Genomic DNA, 16,870 nt, shown 5'->3' with positions numbered 1-16,870 from the left:
CCACTGCGCCACCAGGGAAGCCCCCCAACATGCTGATCTCTTAATTCCATGATCTCCCTGCCACCGAGATCTTGCCTTCTATCCTCCTCAGCCGGCTGTCCCCATGGACAGACCCCATAACTTGCATTATAACAACAGCCCTCATTCCCCATATTATCTCAGTTTCATGAATCCTACTCTATGACTTCCCAGTTTGTACCCTCTGGTACACATTCCAGCAATCATTCAACCCCAATGATATTGAAAATCCATTAATCCTTATATCTTTTCATTACCCCTCACCCCTTTTATGTCTTTACTTCTCTTAATAGCCAGTCTACATTTCATGGTCTGTCATCTGCCCTTCTCTTCCTTCTTCATATTCTCCTGGCAAAACCTCATTTATGGCTAAACCCAACTCTCTGTTGCGTACCCTCAGCTCTGTACCTGGTGGCAGTTTCTCAAGTCATAAGAGTGGTATTTATTTCTTTGCAGCACTTGTATTAGAAACTGAAGCTATCAAGCTGGCCAGTGCCATCATCATCATCATCATCATTAACAACAACAACAGCAACAATATCCTAGCTCACTCTCTGCCTACCAGGGCTCTAAATGCTTTACAAAGACCAACATGTTTGTTCTTCACAATAATTCTATAAGCTAGGTGCTGTTATATTCCCTATTTTTAAACTGAGGAAAGTAAGGTCCTGAGAGGCTAAGTAACTTGTCCAAAGTCACATAATCACTGAGTAGTGAAGTTAGGATATGAACCATCGTTCTCTGGCTTTAAGGTCTGGGCTGTTAATTGCCATCCCAAATGCCTCCCAACTTAGGATTCACACAGTGAAAAGCATAAATCAAACCAAACCACAAAAGAAAAGAAAAAGTAGATGTTTCTACATAGGACTGTTACGTTAAGTGTAACCCCTGTAGGGAGCCAGCCCTCTGAGCACTTCCAGCAAGCTCCCTGAAAGTGGCTTCGTAGAGCTATCTTTATGTGTAGCCAGCATGAAATGCTCTGTGAACTTGCTGTGCAGATACTATGATGTTTTACTACTTCTCTATTTTTGCACCCATTATTGGGGTAGGACTTTTCTCTCCACCCTTGTTGGGGAAGCTCCATGAGTGTAACACCCCTGCTCTCTCTCTGCCCTCTCACTCACTCTGCCCTGGGGTGTGGAGTGTCTCATCTGGCTACCATGTTTGGGAAGACAAATGGGACATGCATATTTTAGTCTCTTCCTCTTCTCTCTTCTTTCCCTCCTGGGAGTGACCTCCTTAGGTTTTGTTCTGCTCCTGCCAGGGGCTTGGAGGGTGTGTCCACCCTGTCTAGCAACACAGGATGGGTAAGTCTCTAATTCTGAGGTTCAGTTTTAAGATTCCCACTTGCCCACAGATTTGAGCCACATTCACTAATATCGGCTCAATCAGCAAAAGAATGATATTTTGCTCTTCCATTGTTCCATTTTTCTGTCTTATTTTTCAACTGGCACAGAACCAGGAAGAAAAGAGGGATGTTATTTATTGGACGTCAGATTGAACTCTAAAATTCACTCAACTTACAGCAAGAAATCCAGCATTTCCTTCTTACATGTTCTTCAAACTTCCTCCTACAAAAGCCCTGGGGACTTGTAAATCCAAAAAGGTAGTTGCACAATCAAGTGGCTCTAGATGACTATTTCCTCTGCTGCCACTTGTTGAAGAGTGACCCAACACTGCATGATGAGCAAGGCTTGCATAGGTCACTGAAGCACTCCAAGGCAGATGATTTCAGTCTCCCTGTGATAAACTGCCAAGGTACCCCAACTTCAGCTTCAAACTTGCTGCTTTTAATGCTCAGTTCTTTCTGTCCCCACACCTGGCCACCTCTCAGGTTCTTCCTAGCCCCAGGAGCACTTCCTCAGAACTGGTTCCAGCCATCTGTCCCCTCATGCACTCAATGACCCTTCTCTGCCCCAAGATCCATTCCATGGCCACGACAGCTTTTCCCTTTTAAGTTATCAAAAACAAAAGATCTGCTATTCTCTTTATTTTTTTCTTTCTGCATAATGACAACATTTGACCTATGTTGACACTCTGTGACTGTTCGATCATCTGCAAAATGGAAATAAAAATAGTACCTACTTCATAGAATTGCCAGAGGACTACATAAGTTAATACATGCAAGTGGTATATAGTAAGCACTTATTAACTAATCTGATAATATTTGTCATTATAATTTCTTGTTAGAGAAAAGGCAATGTCCTCACTACTTGATAAAATTTTATTGGTGGGGAAACCAGCTACATGTGTATGAAAGGTAGTTGTACTGGGTTGAATGGTGTTCCCCCCAAATTCTTGTCTTCCTGGAACCTGTGCATGTGACCTTATTTGGAAATATGGTCATTGCAGATAGAATCAAGTTAAGAGGAGCTCATGCTAGACTAGGGTATTCCCCAATCCAATGGTTGGTGTCCTTTTAAGAAGAGGGAAATTTTGACACAGATACACACAGAAAGGAGTCAGCCATGTAAAGATGGAGGCAGAGATTGGAGTTAGATTGCCACAAGCCAAGGAACACCAAACATACCGGCAAACATCAGAAGCCAGAAAAGGCAAAAAAAGATTCTTCTGTAGAGACTTCTGAGAAAGTATAGCCCTGCTGACACTTGATTTTGGACTTCTAGACTCCAAACCTGTGAGACAATAAATTTCTGTTGCTTTAAGCCACCTTGTTTGTGGTAATTTGTTATGGCAGCCGTAGGAAAATAATAGAGTGGTAAAAAGAAAAGATTAAGAATGAAATATTTACCAAATAAACCCTTCCTTGTCTTGAAGAAGCTCCTAGCTTAGCAGGGAAAACACACATATAAACAAAATTATAATATGATATGATAAATACTAACTATGGAGATATACACAATATATTGAGAGTACAGAAGAAGAGAGCTGTATTCAACCTCAATGAATCCATGAAAGCTTCCTGGAAAAGGTGATGTTCAAGGTGAGTTTGAAAAAGTAGGAGTTATCAGGTGACAGAGAGTTCAACACGAGCTGGAGACTGAAATCACTTTGGTGATGCTGGAGCTTAAGATGTGAGTCAGAGAATGCTGAGATGAGGGTGGGCAGGTGGTTGGAAGCCCAGGGATGGTTTCTTGCATTACATTAAAGAACTTGTAGTGAAGAGTAGTTCTTATTTGAGGAAAGGCATGCCATAATCATATTCACGTTTGAGAAAAGAATCTCTGTTTAGAAAGAGTTGAAAGGACCATGAGCAGAGACCAGAAGCCGGTTAGGTAGCTCTTGGGGTTTAGGAAAGATAACAAGGTTGTTTCCAAAGCATGGGCAGGAGGCTAAAAATACTAGATTAAGAGATAAAATTGGAAGACCTAAGAGACTGATTAGATGTTGGATGTTTCTAAGAAAAGAGGATGCCACCACACAGAGAGAGAGAGCACAAGTGGAGGCAGCTTAGGGTAGATGGATGATGTTTGGGGTAACTGTCAGCCAGCAAACGGCAGTAAACTCATTTGGGTGTATATTCCCCACTCACAACTGTCTCCTCTGAGATCAACCCTGCACCTGGCAGCCATGGTTTGGTTCTCACAGGTTGTAACAGTCAGGGTTTGATCAAGAAAATAGAAGTTGCTTTAGGTATTTCATGTAACAAGGTTTTAATGACGGGGATTAGAGTTTGACTAGATCATTGTTGGGAGCTTTTGTCAGCCTACAGCATTCAGCTGTCTGGTTTTTAAGACTGGCCCTGAAGCAACTGGGAAGCTCAAAAACCTCCAGGAGGCTTCTATGGACGATTTCAGTCTGTAGAACTGATGTGGGAAATTCTCAGGAAGCTTGCTCAGAAGCTGGTTTGAGCCCCATGTCTATTCATGTGCACTTGTGTCTCTTCTCTCTTCAACCTTCTAAATCTTGTGCAAGTGCCTTAACTGGCCCACTCTAACCAAGGAATATACAGAGAAGAGGATTCTGGGAAATGTAGTTTCTGGCTTCATTGCATCACAGAGGAGAGAGACCTTAGAATGTATGCGGGTTCTGCAAAGCTGACAACAGGCAATCCAGATGGATCAGTTAATTCCACTGGATATTCTAATTTATGATTCAGGGACAGTAGAGTCTCTGCCTCTGGCTAGAACCACAAGTAAAAGCCCCAGAGCTATAAGGTGGCCATCTTTTGTCCTGCGAAGGCAGAAACAGACAAATATTCAGGAAGAGAAAGAATGAAGCAAATGAGCAAATGTGCACAGAAAGGTGACGAGAAATCATGTAGCCTACAGTCAGAAAGAGAGAGAGACAGAGAGAGAAGAGATCTCTTGAACCATGGCTGAAATTCCTGCCTTGGATTCCGTGAGAAAAACCTGAGTTCTTAGAATAAATGATCTTTTTAAATATTTTTGCTTAAGGTAGCTCAGGTTGGTTTCTAATCCTTCTAAATAAGGGAGTCTTAAGCGAGGTAGTATCCACTGGGGGATGTCTACTCGACAGTGGGACAAGTGGGTCAGAGGTTTTGGAGAGAGAGGTCTCTGCCAGAGGTAGAGATGAAGAGGCCATCAGTAGAGAGAAGTAGCAGAACTGTGAAAATGAAGAGCTCAGAAAATGGTTACTTTACTCGAAGGTAAATGATAATGTGGATATTAAGAGTTATAAATGGACCTTTAGAACACTGTAGTGCTGGTATGAAAAAATGATAATCAGTGTTGTATGAACTAATGAATAAAATTATAGCATGAAATGAAGTTGGAAGGATGAATAATATAGACAAGTGTGTAAATAAACAAATATGTCTTACTTGATAAATGCTATAGTAAAGTATATTTACCTGCAGAAATGCTTTTCAGGCCTTGATTTTTGGCATGCTACTTGGTAATGAATGAAAAGAATCTAATTTTGAACTTCTTTTCCAGTACAACTAGTAATAATTTTGAGCTAAGTGGGGTTTTTGTTGTTGTTGTTATTGAGAATGCTCTGAGAATGCTGTGTATTTTTATTTAATAGATTATAAAACTTAAAAATTGCCAATTAAATTTTAGCATGTGCACTTAAAAGATTATTGATGTAAACAATATTGTAAACAATATTTTCATAGATTTTTTTATTTTAGGAGGAAGGTACATCTATCTTCAAAAAACAGAAATTTCAAAGCTGTAATCACATTTCTTTTACACACTAATGTTGAAATATGATCATGAGTTAACAGGATATATTTGTCTATCTTTTAAATAATCACTTTTTGTGAGGTAATTTGTAAATTAAACCTATGTGATGGGCATACACTATTTGCCTCTCCAGCATCTTTCCTTCTTTATATAACCTGGCTTATATTGTATACATGATTTATTGGGAGATCATCATTTTTTATATGACTCCATAGTTGATTGTCTCTGGGGTTGGCACTTGACTTAGGTTTGACCTTTTTGGGCCTCACTTGGATTTTTCTGGAAGACTGCAGGAGCCTCCTAATTGGTCTCTCAGTTCTACTCTTGCCTCACTGGAGCTTAATTTCCTTTTGCCAGCCACAAGGATCCTGTTTAAACATATGTCAATCAACATTGTGAAAATGACTATACTACCCAAAGCAATCTACAGATTCAATGCAACCCCTATCAAACGACCAATGGCATTTTTCACAGAACTAGAACAAAAAATTTCACAATTTGTATGCAAACACAAAAGACCCTGAATAGCCAAAGCAATCTTGAGAAAGAAAAACGGAGCTGGAGGAATCAGGCTTCTGGACTTCAGACTATACTACAAAGCTACAGTAATCAAGACAGTATGGTAGTGGCACAAAAACAGAAATATAGATCAGTGGAACAGGATAGAAAGCCCAGAGATAAACCCTTGCACATATAGTCACCTTATCTTTGATAAAGGAGGCAAGAATATACAATGGAGAAAAGATAGCCGCTTCAATAAGTGGTGCTGGGAAAACGGGACAGCTACATGTAAAAGAATGAAATTAGAACACTCCATAACACCATACACAAAAATAAACTCCAAATGGATTAAAGACCTAAATGTAAGGCCAGACGCTATCAAACTCTTAGAGGAGAACATAGGCAGAACACTCTATGACATAAATCACAGCAAGATCCTTTTTGACCCACCTCCTAGAGAAATGGAAATAAAAACAAAAATTAACAAATGGGACCTAATGAAACTTAAAAGCTTTTGCACACCAAAGGAAACCATAAACAAGATGAGGAAACTACCCTCAGAATGGGAGAAAATATTTGCAGATGCAGCAACTGACAAGTGCTTAATCTCCAAAATATACAAGCAGCTCATGCATCTCAATATCCAAAAAACAAACAACCCAATACAAAAATGGGCAGAAGATCTAAATAGACATTTCTCCAAAGAAGATATACATATTGCCAACAAACGCATGAAAGAATGCTCAACATCACTAATCATTAAAGAAATGCAAATCAAAACTACAATGAGGTATCACCTCACGCTAGTCAGAATGCCATCATCAAAAAATCTACAAACAATAAATGCTGGAGAGGGTGTGGAGAAAAGGGAACCCTCTTGCACTGTTGGTGGGAATGTCAATTGATACAGCTACTATGGAGAACAGTATGGACGTTCCTTAAAAAACTAAAAATAGAACTACCATATGACCCAGCAATCCCACTACTGGGCATATACCCTGAGAAAACCATAATTCAAAAAGAGTCATGTACCACAATGTTCATTGCAGCTCTATTTACAATAGCCAGGACATGGAAGCAACCTAAATGTCCATGGACAGATGAATGGATAAAGAAGATGTGGCACATATATACAATGGAATATTACTCAGCCATAAAAGGAAACGAAATGGAGTTATTTGTAGTGAGGTGGATGGACCTAGAGTCTGTCATATAGAGTGAAGTAAGTCAGAAAGAGAAAAACAAATACCATATGCTAACGCATATATATGGAATCTAAAAAAAAAGAAAAACTGGTTCTGACAAACCTAGGGGCAGGACAGGAATAAAGATGCAGACATAGAGAATGGACTTGAGGACATGGGGAGGGGGAAGGGTAAGTTGGGACGAAGTGAGAGAGTGGCATGGACATATATACACTACCAAATGTAATATAGATAGCTAGTGGGAAGCAGACGCATAGCACAGGGAGATCAGCTTGGTGCTTTGTGACCACCTAGAAGGGTGGGATAGGGAGGGTGGGAGGGAGACGCAAGAGGGAGGAGATCTGGGGATATATGTATATGTATAGCTGATTCACTTTGTTATAAAGCAGAAACTATCACACCATTGTGAAGCAATTATACTCCAATAAAGATGTTAAAAAACAAACAAACATATGTCAGATCGTTTCACTGTCTTGCTCAAAACCCAGTGGAGACTACCCATTTGTTTACTAGAATAAAATCCACCTTTTTTTCCCCTATGGCTGCATGAGCTGGTCCCTGGCTATTTCTCTAACCCCACTACCTGCTCCTCAGGTCCAGCCACACCAGCTTTCTTGCTCTAACCCAGCCCCGGCTCACGATGCTCCCATGTTTGATGTTTCTGTTTTGTTATTTTCTCTGCCTGGTCACTCTCCTCCCAGTCATGACCCTGACCCCCTCCTTCCCTTCAGTCAGGTCCCTGCTCAAATGTTCTTTCCTCAGAAAAGCTTTCTTTGACCCGTCTGTTTAAAGTAGCACGGTCCCTTGTTCACTGCAGCATTAGTCACAATAGCCAAGACATGGAAACAATCTAAATGTTCGTCAGTGGATGAATGGTTGAAGAAAATGTGATATAGGAAGATAGATAGATATGTAATATATCTACCTATAATGAAATATTATTCAGCTTTTAAAAAAAGGAAATCCTGCCATCTGTGATAATATAGATGAACTTGGAGGACATTATGTCACAAGTGAAATAAGCCAGACATAAGACAAATATTGCATGATCTCACTTACGTGTGAAATTAAAAAAAAAAAAGGTCAAACTCATAATAACAGTAGCGTGTTGGTTAACTGAAGCTGGGATGTGGGGGGAAAGGGGAAGTTTCAAAAAAAAAAGGAAAGTAGATGGAGGTTGCCAGGGGCTAGAGGAAGGGGGTCATGGGGAGATATGGTTTAATGGGTACAGAATTTCAGTTTTGTAAGATGAAAAGAGTTCTGTAGGTGGATGGTGGTGATGTTTGCACAACCATATGAATGTACTTCATAGTACTGAACTGTACACTTAAAACTGGTTAAGATAGTAAGTTTTATGTTATGTGTATTTTACCACAATAAAAAAAAAAAGGTACCAGCCCCTTCTCCTACTTACTTTTTCATACAATAGTCCCTTCCTGACATTATGTTACATAACTGTTTGTTTATGTATTGTCGGTTTCTTCCTCCAGAACGTAAGATCCACGGGGACAGGGGTTTTGTCTCTTTTTAAAATTATTGCTGTATCCCCAGTGCTTAAAAGGATGTCTAGCACATCAACAAGTATTTAATGAATTAGTACAATGTTTCAAACTGGAATTGAAAAAAATGTTAGTCTATCTCTGGGGGCAAAAATCTGTGAAATAAGAAGCTTCGGAGGAATGTTTTGACAGCCAAGTTTCCTTCCAAGGGGAGGGTGCTACTCTGTGGTAGGTGAGATTGAAATTGTCTCACCAAGAGAAGCAGAGATGAGAGCCAGGGAGACAAGTCCTTGTCAACGGGGGTCCCTGGTTCCAGGTGTCCCTGAGGTTCTCCCTCTGTTGCCCGCGATTTCTCAGATTGCCTCCAATAAACACTCCTCTTTGATTAAAATAGTGTAGCTGGGATTTCCATCACTTGCTGCCCAGAGAGTCCTGACAGATGCAACTTGTCAGTGTACTGTTATTATGACTGAAAAATAAAGAGTATAATAAAAATGGGAAAAATTATTAGGGAATAATTAACAGAGTGTTAACAGAATTGACCACAGTAAATGCTGCTGGTGTCTTGCCCTTATCTTTTCAGCAGCCTCCCTTCCTGTCCTTACCCACTGCGCTAAACGTTAAAGGGTAACAACTTACTATTCCTTGGCCTGAGGGTTTCTCTCTGTCTGCGTGTGGGGAAGGCCGGAGGTGCTAGGAGGTTAATGTCCCGGGAGCAGCCCTCAGACAATGATGAAGAGAATCAGAGGATAAGTAGCCCAGCTTCCTCGCCCCTTGTGTAGGATGTCTTTTAGGTATGATCTATACCCTCGCCCAGAGGTCTTTTGTGGGTTGAGTCCCGGTTGCCTACAGTGGCTCCTGTCTGTTAACCTCTCTCTATGGACTTTCTCTCTCCCTTGAGTCACCTCGTTGCTTCCTGCCTGCGCTTCCGGGCGTCATCACCCAAATGATCCTTGGCTCAGACTCTGCTTCTGTTGTAACCCAACATAAGGCATAAGGCATATAGTTTCTCTATATAAAAGTTTCCATTGACGTGAACAAATAAATTAAAAATGAGGAAATGCATAAATATAAGTTTTGTAAATCAGTTTACAAATAAAAAAAAGATGAAAATGAAATAAAAATAGTGAACATGTTTAGGGCTTACAATATGCCAAGCGTTGTTTCCACAAGGTTCATTTGTTTGATTCTCACAAAACCCCTGTGAAGTAGTTGCCATTCTTAGCAGCTAAATTCAGAGTTTACGAAACTCTCCTAGGTTCACACAGCCGGAGACAGAAATCAAACTCAGTCTGGCTTCTTTGTCTGTGCTATTAACCGTGCTAGTATGTTGAAGAAATAATTTTAAAAATTAATTTTTATTAATCCTATGCCATCAAGCAAGTACTGTATATAATTAAATTGTTTGTATATATAGTATATATGAATAACATAGAAAACTAATGACATTTGAGATAACTGTATTCTCAAGGAAGAGAGGGTCACCGTATAAACAGGAGCAGTTATGACACGAACACTTTCTTTAAATCCCACATTAGTCAGTCATCGTTCATGAGAGTGGTTTGTTATTAGTATGTAATAGTGAAAGACCATTAGCAGCAGCTTCTGTGATTGGCGGTAACACAGTTCTTAGGAAAATAGAGGGCAGGTATAGAGTAAAGCTAAAATCAGCATGTATAATGAGGTATCCCCCTATTCCCTGTATGGATTTGGCACTAAACTGCAGCTAAAAAATTGAGGTCTCTTTGAGCTTGCAGCCCTGGTCAAGTGGCCTTGATGGCTTCGTCCTCCAGGCTGGTGGTCAAGAGTTATAGGACATTACTGGACACCCATGCAAAGTTGGCACTTTGAGAGAGATAAAGGAGACTCAGATACCGTGTACTCCCTCTAGGACCTTCAAATCTAATGGCTGAGGCAGGCATGTGAGGATAACTTGGATTTTTTCTTTTATGAGCAAAACTTCCAGTGAGGTTATTTAGAGCATTCCACTTCATATGGATTTAGACACTTTTGCCCAGATTCTACTCCTCGGCTTCACCTGTTGCAGCTGTAATAATGGGTGTGGTTACCTTGGCAGAGGGAAGATGCAAAACCAACTGTCGCAGCCCTGCGAGCTCTGTAGGTGGTTTTCTTATAGTTCTTCAAATAAGAGGAAGCCAGCCTCATGACTCTGCGACAGAGAACACTGCCAAACAACGCTGTCACCAAAAGCCTTTGCCCTGTTGCAGAGGTTGAAATATCTGAGGGCATCAAGATGCTGTGCCAAAGAAGGAAGTATGACATCAGGCCAGGTGGGGAGATAAGAGCAATTTCATTCTTTCTCAGGGTGACCCACAGGAAGGAGAGGGGAAGTCAGGTCAAATTGGCTTGACACCTCTGTCCTGGGAAATCCTATCAGGTGACTGAAAAGAAAACCTAACTAGCCAAGTCACTGCTTATTGCCAAGAGATGGAAGGCAGCTTGGGGGAAACCCCCGACCACAGGCCAATAGAAGAGAGTGGAGCTAGTCTTGCTGAGAAAGCAGACTAGAAAAGTATTTCTTCAAATTACATCTGGAGTGACAAGAAATATTTCCGTCTTGAGTCTTTTCACTTTCCTAATGGAAGCATAGACTGAATGCTTTGTAATATGTCATTTAGATTTCCCCTCTTGCGATTGACTTTTTTTTTTTTTTCTTCTTTGAAAGAAGATGATCTGAGAGGATGCAGGGCGTGCTTTTTTTTGGTGTGGGTTTAATAAATTTCCCAATGAAATCAGAAGTGTGACCAGACTATAAGTCATGATCAATGATTCTAAGTAGCAAATTATGTTTCTAATGTTCAAAAAGGGCACATCATACATCATCAAGTTTGAGGATGCTGAATCTTAATTAAAGACATTGACATATGCTTAGCGTTGTCTGGAGTTAATAAATCTGCTATAATTGGAAAGAAGCAAGACTACTTGAAGAAAAAAGATGAGAACTTTAGTTTTCTTACTTGGCAGTGTGGTACCCATTGCCTTTCAAAATGATAAGAATAGGCAGAACCTTTAAATGTCAGTCACCTCAAATCCTTTGTGGAACTAGGAAAATTCTGTTAAAACAAGCAAGCAAACAAACCAAAACAGGAAAAAAAAGATCAGAATATGAAAAAACAAAATTAGAAAGTGTGTTGAGTAACAAATGAACAGAATAGCCTGATAGGCTTCTCAAATTGAAAAAGTCCTAGGAAGATATTCCTAAGAGCAAAGTATATTAGCAAATATCTTTCAGCGTTACTATAAATATGAAGAGAATGGTTTTTAAGAGCCAAACAAGTCTGAACAGGCAGTAAGTGTTTGCTCTAAAGCCTTTAAAACACATTATAATTTTTATTTTAAAGTATAAAATACACATTCCTTTATTTAGGTAAAAGCTGTAGTCAAGATACAGGGCTTCAGAAGCTATATTAGTTGATGTAATGTGAATGCCTACCAAATGTATAATGGCTAAGACCTAAGAGAAGTTTATTTCTTACTCATGTAAAATCCAAAATGTATGTAACAGAGCAGCAGGTGTCTTTCTTCTTGCAGGACTGGGTCCTTTCATTCTGTGACTCTGCCGTCTTTGGTATTTGGACTGTGAGGTCACTGTGTGCATTTGTATCAGGCTGATAAACAGAGAAGGATCATGGAAGACTGAACATGGAGGGTGGAAAACATCACTTTCACTCATATTCCATGGGCTAGAATTCAGTCATATGTCCACACACAGCTGAAAGGAAAGCTTGGAAATATAGGTGAGCTCTGCACCAGGAAGAAGAAACAGATGTGGTGTTTGTCAAGTCAGTCTTAGCCCCAGAAGTCTTCCCAGGTGGAATGTACATAAGCTGATTCAGTATCTGAGCAGTCACTGCAATGATGAGCTTCTTTGCTGTTGCTTATTCAAGTGCTAAAAGTTTCAAGGATTGTCCTAGAATGTCAAAAAGAAAGATAGTTCATAAATTCCACTGAAGGTTTTGCCATTCCATGAGGTCCTCTGAAAATCCCCGTAGAGGTCATTTTTCCCCTTTTGACAATCAAATATCTTCTCCCTTCCTAATGGCGCTTTTGCTTTCTTTCGGAGAATCTCATCATCCTCAATATGTGTAGTCAGGTTGGTAAATCTGGGTTTCTTGCACTCCCATCATGAAATGCAAAGGAGTACCTGGAAGATCCTTCTACCATATTTCTTTTTTTTCCTCATCACTAAGGATTGACTACCAAAGGACAGTCAGCTGACACAAGATCAGTCAATTTGACTCACTCCCTCTGGGTTTGATTCTGGAGCAGGAATGCCAAGATGGGAACAAAAGCATTAGAGTTTCCAGATTCATTCCTTCACGGTGCCCTACAAAAGTATTGAGTAGCTTCTGGGGCTGAGACCTGGGATTGCCAGGTACAGCTTACCTGTTTTGAACATGGTTCTACAGCTTTGTCATCCATCCATGAACTCCTCCTTATACCTTCAATAAGTGTTATCTTTTAACATATTAGAACTGTTTTTTAATACATATGAACAAACGACCCTAAATGATATAATATTGAATGCCTCAAGCTTTCAGGACCAAATTAGAGATGAGTAGACATTCCATGATCAATTTCTAGCTTCACTGGAGCAGAATGGTTAAGAGCCCAAACAGTGGATTCAGCCACAACTGCTTTTGTCACTTATTAATTCTGTGACTTTGGAAAAGTTGGTTAACCTCTACAAGCTTCACTTTTCTCCTCTATAAAATGAAAATAAATGTATCTTTCTTAAATGGTTGTCACAATTAAAGGAGATGATGTACATAAAGCACTTACTGTGGGTAGCTCTTACTTACTATTAGGTACCATTACTTTTACTCACAGAAATATTTGGCTGTACAAAGTTTTATCTCTAAGGTCCATTTCCCTGAGGCTAAATACAGATTTGTTGAGATTTTCTTGGACTTTGCAGTCTTCACATTGAGGCTAGAAGCCTTCAATTTACATACTGTTCTGCTTATAATGACCTCAGCTAAATTGAGAAATTATAACATATACGTGAGGCTCACCCTTAGTAACCACAACAAAGTAGCAATAATGATTACATCTATCATTTAAAGAATAGTTTTTTAAATGATTTTACTTTTATCAAAGTAAGACATGTAAAGCTATTGCTGCTTTAACACTTTATATTTTCTTGAAAAACCTCATGTTCTAAAAAATCTCAAACGAAAAATAACAGGGCCTTTGAGGACAATAAGGTTTGGGACAGTCCATTCAATACTTACTGAACTTTATAATCAGAATATCAACAAAACCAATAAAAATTCTAATTAAAATACAAGCATTGTTAAATCTCTAGGGAAGTTTCCATCTATCAACACAGTGAATCAATCCTTTGTAACCTTACAACTTGGGCTGCAGCTTCCTCCTTTGAGATGTAGGACATTTGCCTTTGATAGAGAACATTTTCATCCCAATTCGAAATGCTATCGGGTGTAGCCATTTTTATTAACCCATTGTTTTTTAACAGGAGGGAAAATCTTTTCAGTTTCTTCGCCTGCACTTGCTTCTTCCCAAGTAGTGGAAAGTTTAGCACTATTTGCATTAAAGTAAAATACTTCTCTAACTTTTGACTTTTCCCTTAAGGTCTTCAAATATTGCTAAGGCTTTCTCCTAATGGTGAGAAAACTTGTACTTGATTGTACTTTATTAACATGCTGGGAAAAATCCAGTATGAACCAAAACGAATTCCACATTTTATCAACATCATTTTCCTATTTGTCATTTGGGTATGAGGCAATGATATAAAAAGAAAACACATGTTACAGCAGAACAAACTGTATAAAAAGAAAAAAATCAAATAACATTGTGCAGTAATGGATTAACCTTGTTTGCAGAGAGATGTGGTCTTTGCTCTCAGCAGCAGGGAGGTACCACCAAAGCCTTTGGACTGTCCTTCCTGATAAGAGTATCATTGTTTACTGGGGCCTTGGGCCATGTCAGATAGTCTCTACTACCAATGTGATTTATGGCAGGGGCCTTGGGCTACAAGGTACCTTGGGAACTATAAAACTTTGCAAATACTATAAAGCTTATGACAAAAAGTCAGCAGTTCTCTGATCCATGCATTTCTATTTCTGAAACCCACTTCCAAGATAATCACTTTCAATTCATTTAGCTTCCATTCTTAGCTCAATTTCTACTTAGCTCTGTATCACTAAAAATTTCTTACAGTGCATTTTCCACACTTTAGATAGCATCTATATACTTCCTACTACAGAAAATTATGATTGACTTACTTTACCCTATATACATACACTCAGCCTACCCTCTCTCCTATCTTCCCATTATAGCTATATTACATTTTTCAGAGTAAAGTTTATATTATTATGATTAGGTAAATATTGTTCACAACATTTGTTCTTGCAAAACATTTGTTTTTCTTGGAGTTAATAATTGGTGTTGTTTGGTTGGTTTTCTTAGTTTTCCACATACCCATCACTAATTCACCATCTCCTCACTCCAAACTCTGATAGGGATGAAAATTTTTTATAGTATAGTGAAACACATTTAGTTACATTTTTTTTCCCGTGGAGGTATCCCTCGGGAACTCTTCAGTCCTTTAGTTCCAAAAAGTGCTGGTTGCCCTGTAAGTCTGCTGCACATCTATCTTTTTGGGTCTACCTTCATAATGTGCTTGAAAATCCCCTAGTTTCTTTCCTGTATTGGAGCCTCTGTTTCCCGGATCCCAGGTCTTCTTCCTTGATTTAGTTTTTTATTTTGGTTAAATACTTTCTCAGCTTTCTCAAGATCCTTCATGAGAAAACGTACATGGGAAATAAAGTTATGAGATCTTGCATGAATGAAAAGTGTCCTTATCCTAACAGTTGATTGATAGCTTGGCTGAGCATAAAATTCAAGTCTGGACATGATTTTATTCTGATTTATTCAAATATTTGAACATACTGTTCCATCAATCTCTAGCTTCCAGAATTGCTATTGAGAAGTTTGACAACATTCTGTTTCCTTATCCTTTGCATGTGACCTGCTTTTCTCTCTTGAACTTTGAGAATCTTCTCTGTTTACTAGAGTCTCTGAAATTTAATGATATACCTTGTGGTCTGTTGTTTTAAATTCATTTTGCTAGGAATTCACTGGGTTTTTCATTTTGGAAACTCATGTTTTGCAGCTATGAGAAATTTTCTTAAAGTTCCTTGATAATTGTCTTCCTTTAATTGTTTCTTTTCTTTTTCTGGAGCTTTTCTTATTTATGTGTTGGACTTCCTGAATCATTTCTTTAGAAGTTTTTGTAATTTTCTTTACATTTTCCAGCTCTTGGTCATTTTGTTTATTCTTGGAGATTTCCTCAAACTTACATTTCAACCCTTCTATTGCTTTTTCAACTACTGTTGCTATAGTTTTAAGTTCTAAGAGATTCTTTTTTCTCTATTTGTTTGTTTCATGAATCTTCTCTTACTTAAAAAATATTTTTTTGCATTTTTTTTTCTTCTGCTTTGTCTCTGTTTCCTCCAAAAGTGTTTCTCTATTTGTTTCTTTGAATTTTATCTTTTATCCTAAAGTGTTTTCTAAAGTATTTTGTGGTCATTCATGTTTTCATATGTAATAATGAAGTCCTAATTATTGGAAGGTGTCTTATATGCATAGATGGAGCTTCCTGACTTACAAGCATTCTCATAGGGTAATACTTGAAACTAGTGTGCTTTTTTGAAGGATACATCAAATGTCAGTATGTCTTTTCCTTTGGGCTGGGCAGTTTTTCAAGAGGGGAATCTTCTAGTCACTTGCCTGGGGGATGTAGGTCTAATAGAGTAAGCATTTTGGAAGCCTAGTGGTCTCACTGTTCAGTATGATGACTTTTAATTAAATCCTAATCTTATCAAGTTACTTCACTTCCTCCTTGGCTGTGTTAGATATCTAGAACCTTGCTGAAAAACAAACTTTCAATCTTCAAACAAAGTGTGGCGTGGGTAGTGGCCTGGCTGAATTAGCTAGAAGGGATCTAACTACATCTTATGTGTATGTATTTTCAAGGTTGTTCTATTTTCAATCTTACCTTGAGCTTCTTCTTTCAGAGGTGATTGATAGCCCAGTTCTTGAATCTTCTTCAGATCTACCATGTGAACTGATTTTCAGATTGTTGAGTTCTTTTCAGCTTGTTGTGGTACTTGTCACAGAGAAATCTAAAGTTGAGGTCAGTTATCACTTGCTCATTCTCTTTCTATCTTTCATAACTTTATTGACATTTATCACCTACTGTTGTCTTATTCTCTTTCTCTTTGAGGCATTATAACCTTTTTATTCCTTTAGGGGTTCTGAAAGAAAGTGGAGGTAACATATGTATTCCATCTTGCATGTTTCATGCTCTCAAAACCTATGACCTCGACCATCACTCCAGCAAGGGAGGAGAGAACTGGAAGGTTTCCCAGGGGCTTTACTTAGTCTTGGCCCAGAAGTGACACACATTACTTAGACTCCAACTAGACTGGCCAGAAAATGTCCCAAGATCCCATTTAACTGCAAGAGGCTGTGAAGTGTTTTATTCCAT

Source organism: Balaenoptera ricei, chromosome 10, assembly GCF_028023285.1.
Source record: "Balaenoptera ricei isolate mBalRic1 chromosome 10, mBalRic1.hap2, whole genome shotgun sequence".
Classification (NCBI taxonomy): Eukaryota; Metazoa; Chordata; class Mammalia; order Artiodactyla; family Balaenopteridae; genus Balaenoptera; species Balaenoptera ricei.
The sequence above is the reverse complement of the archived record's forward strand: the minus strand, read 5'-3'. Positions refer to the sequence as shown.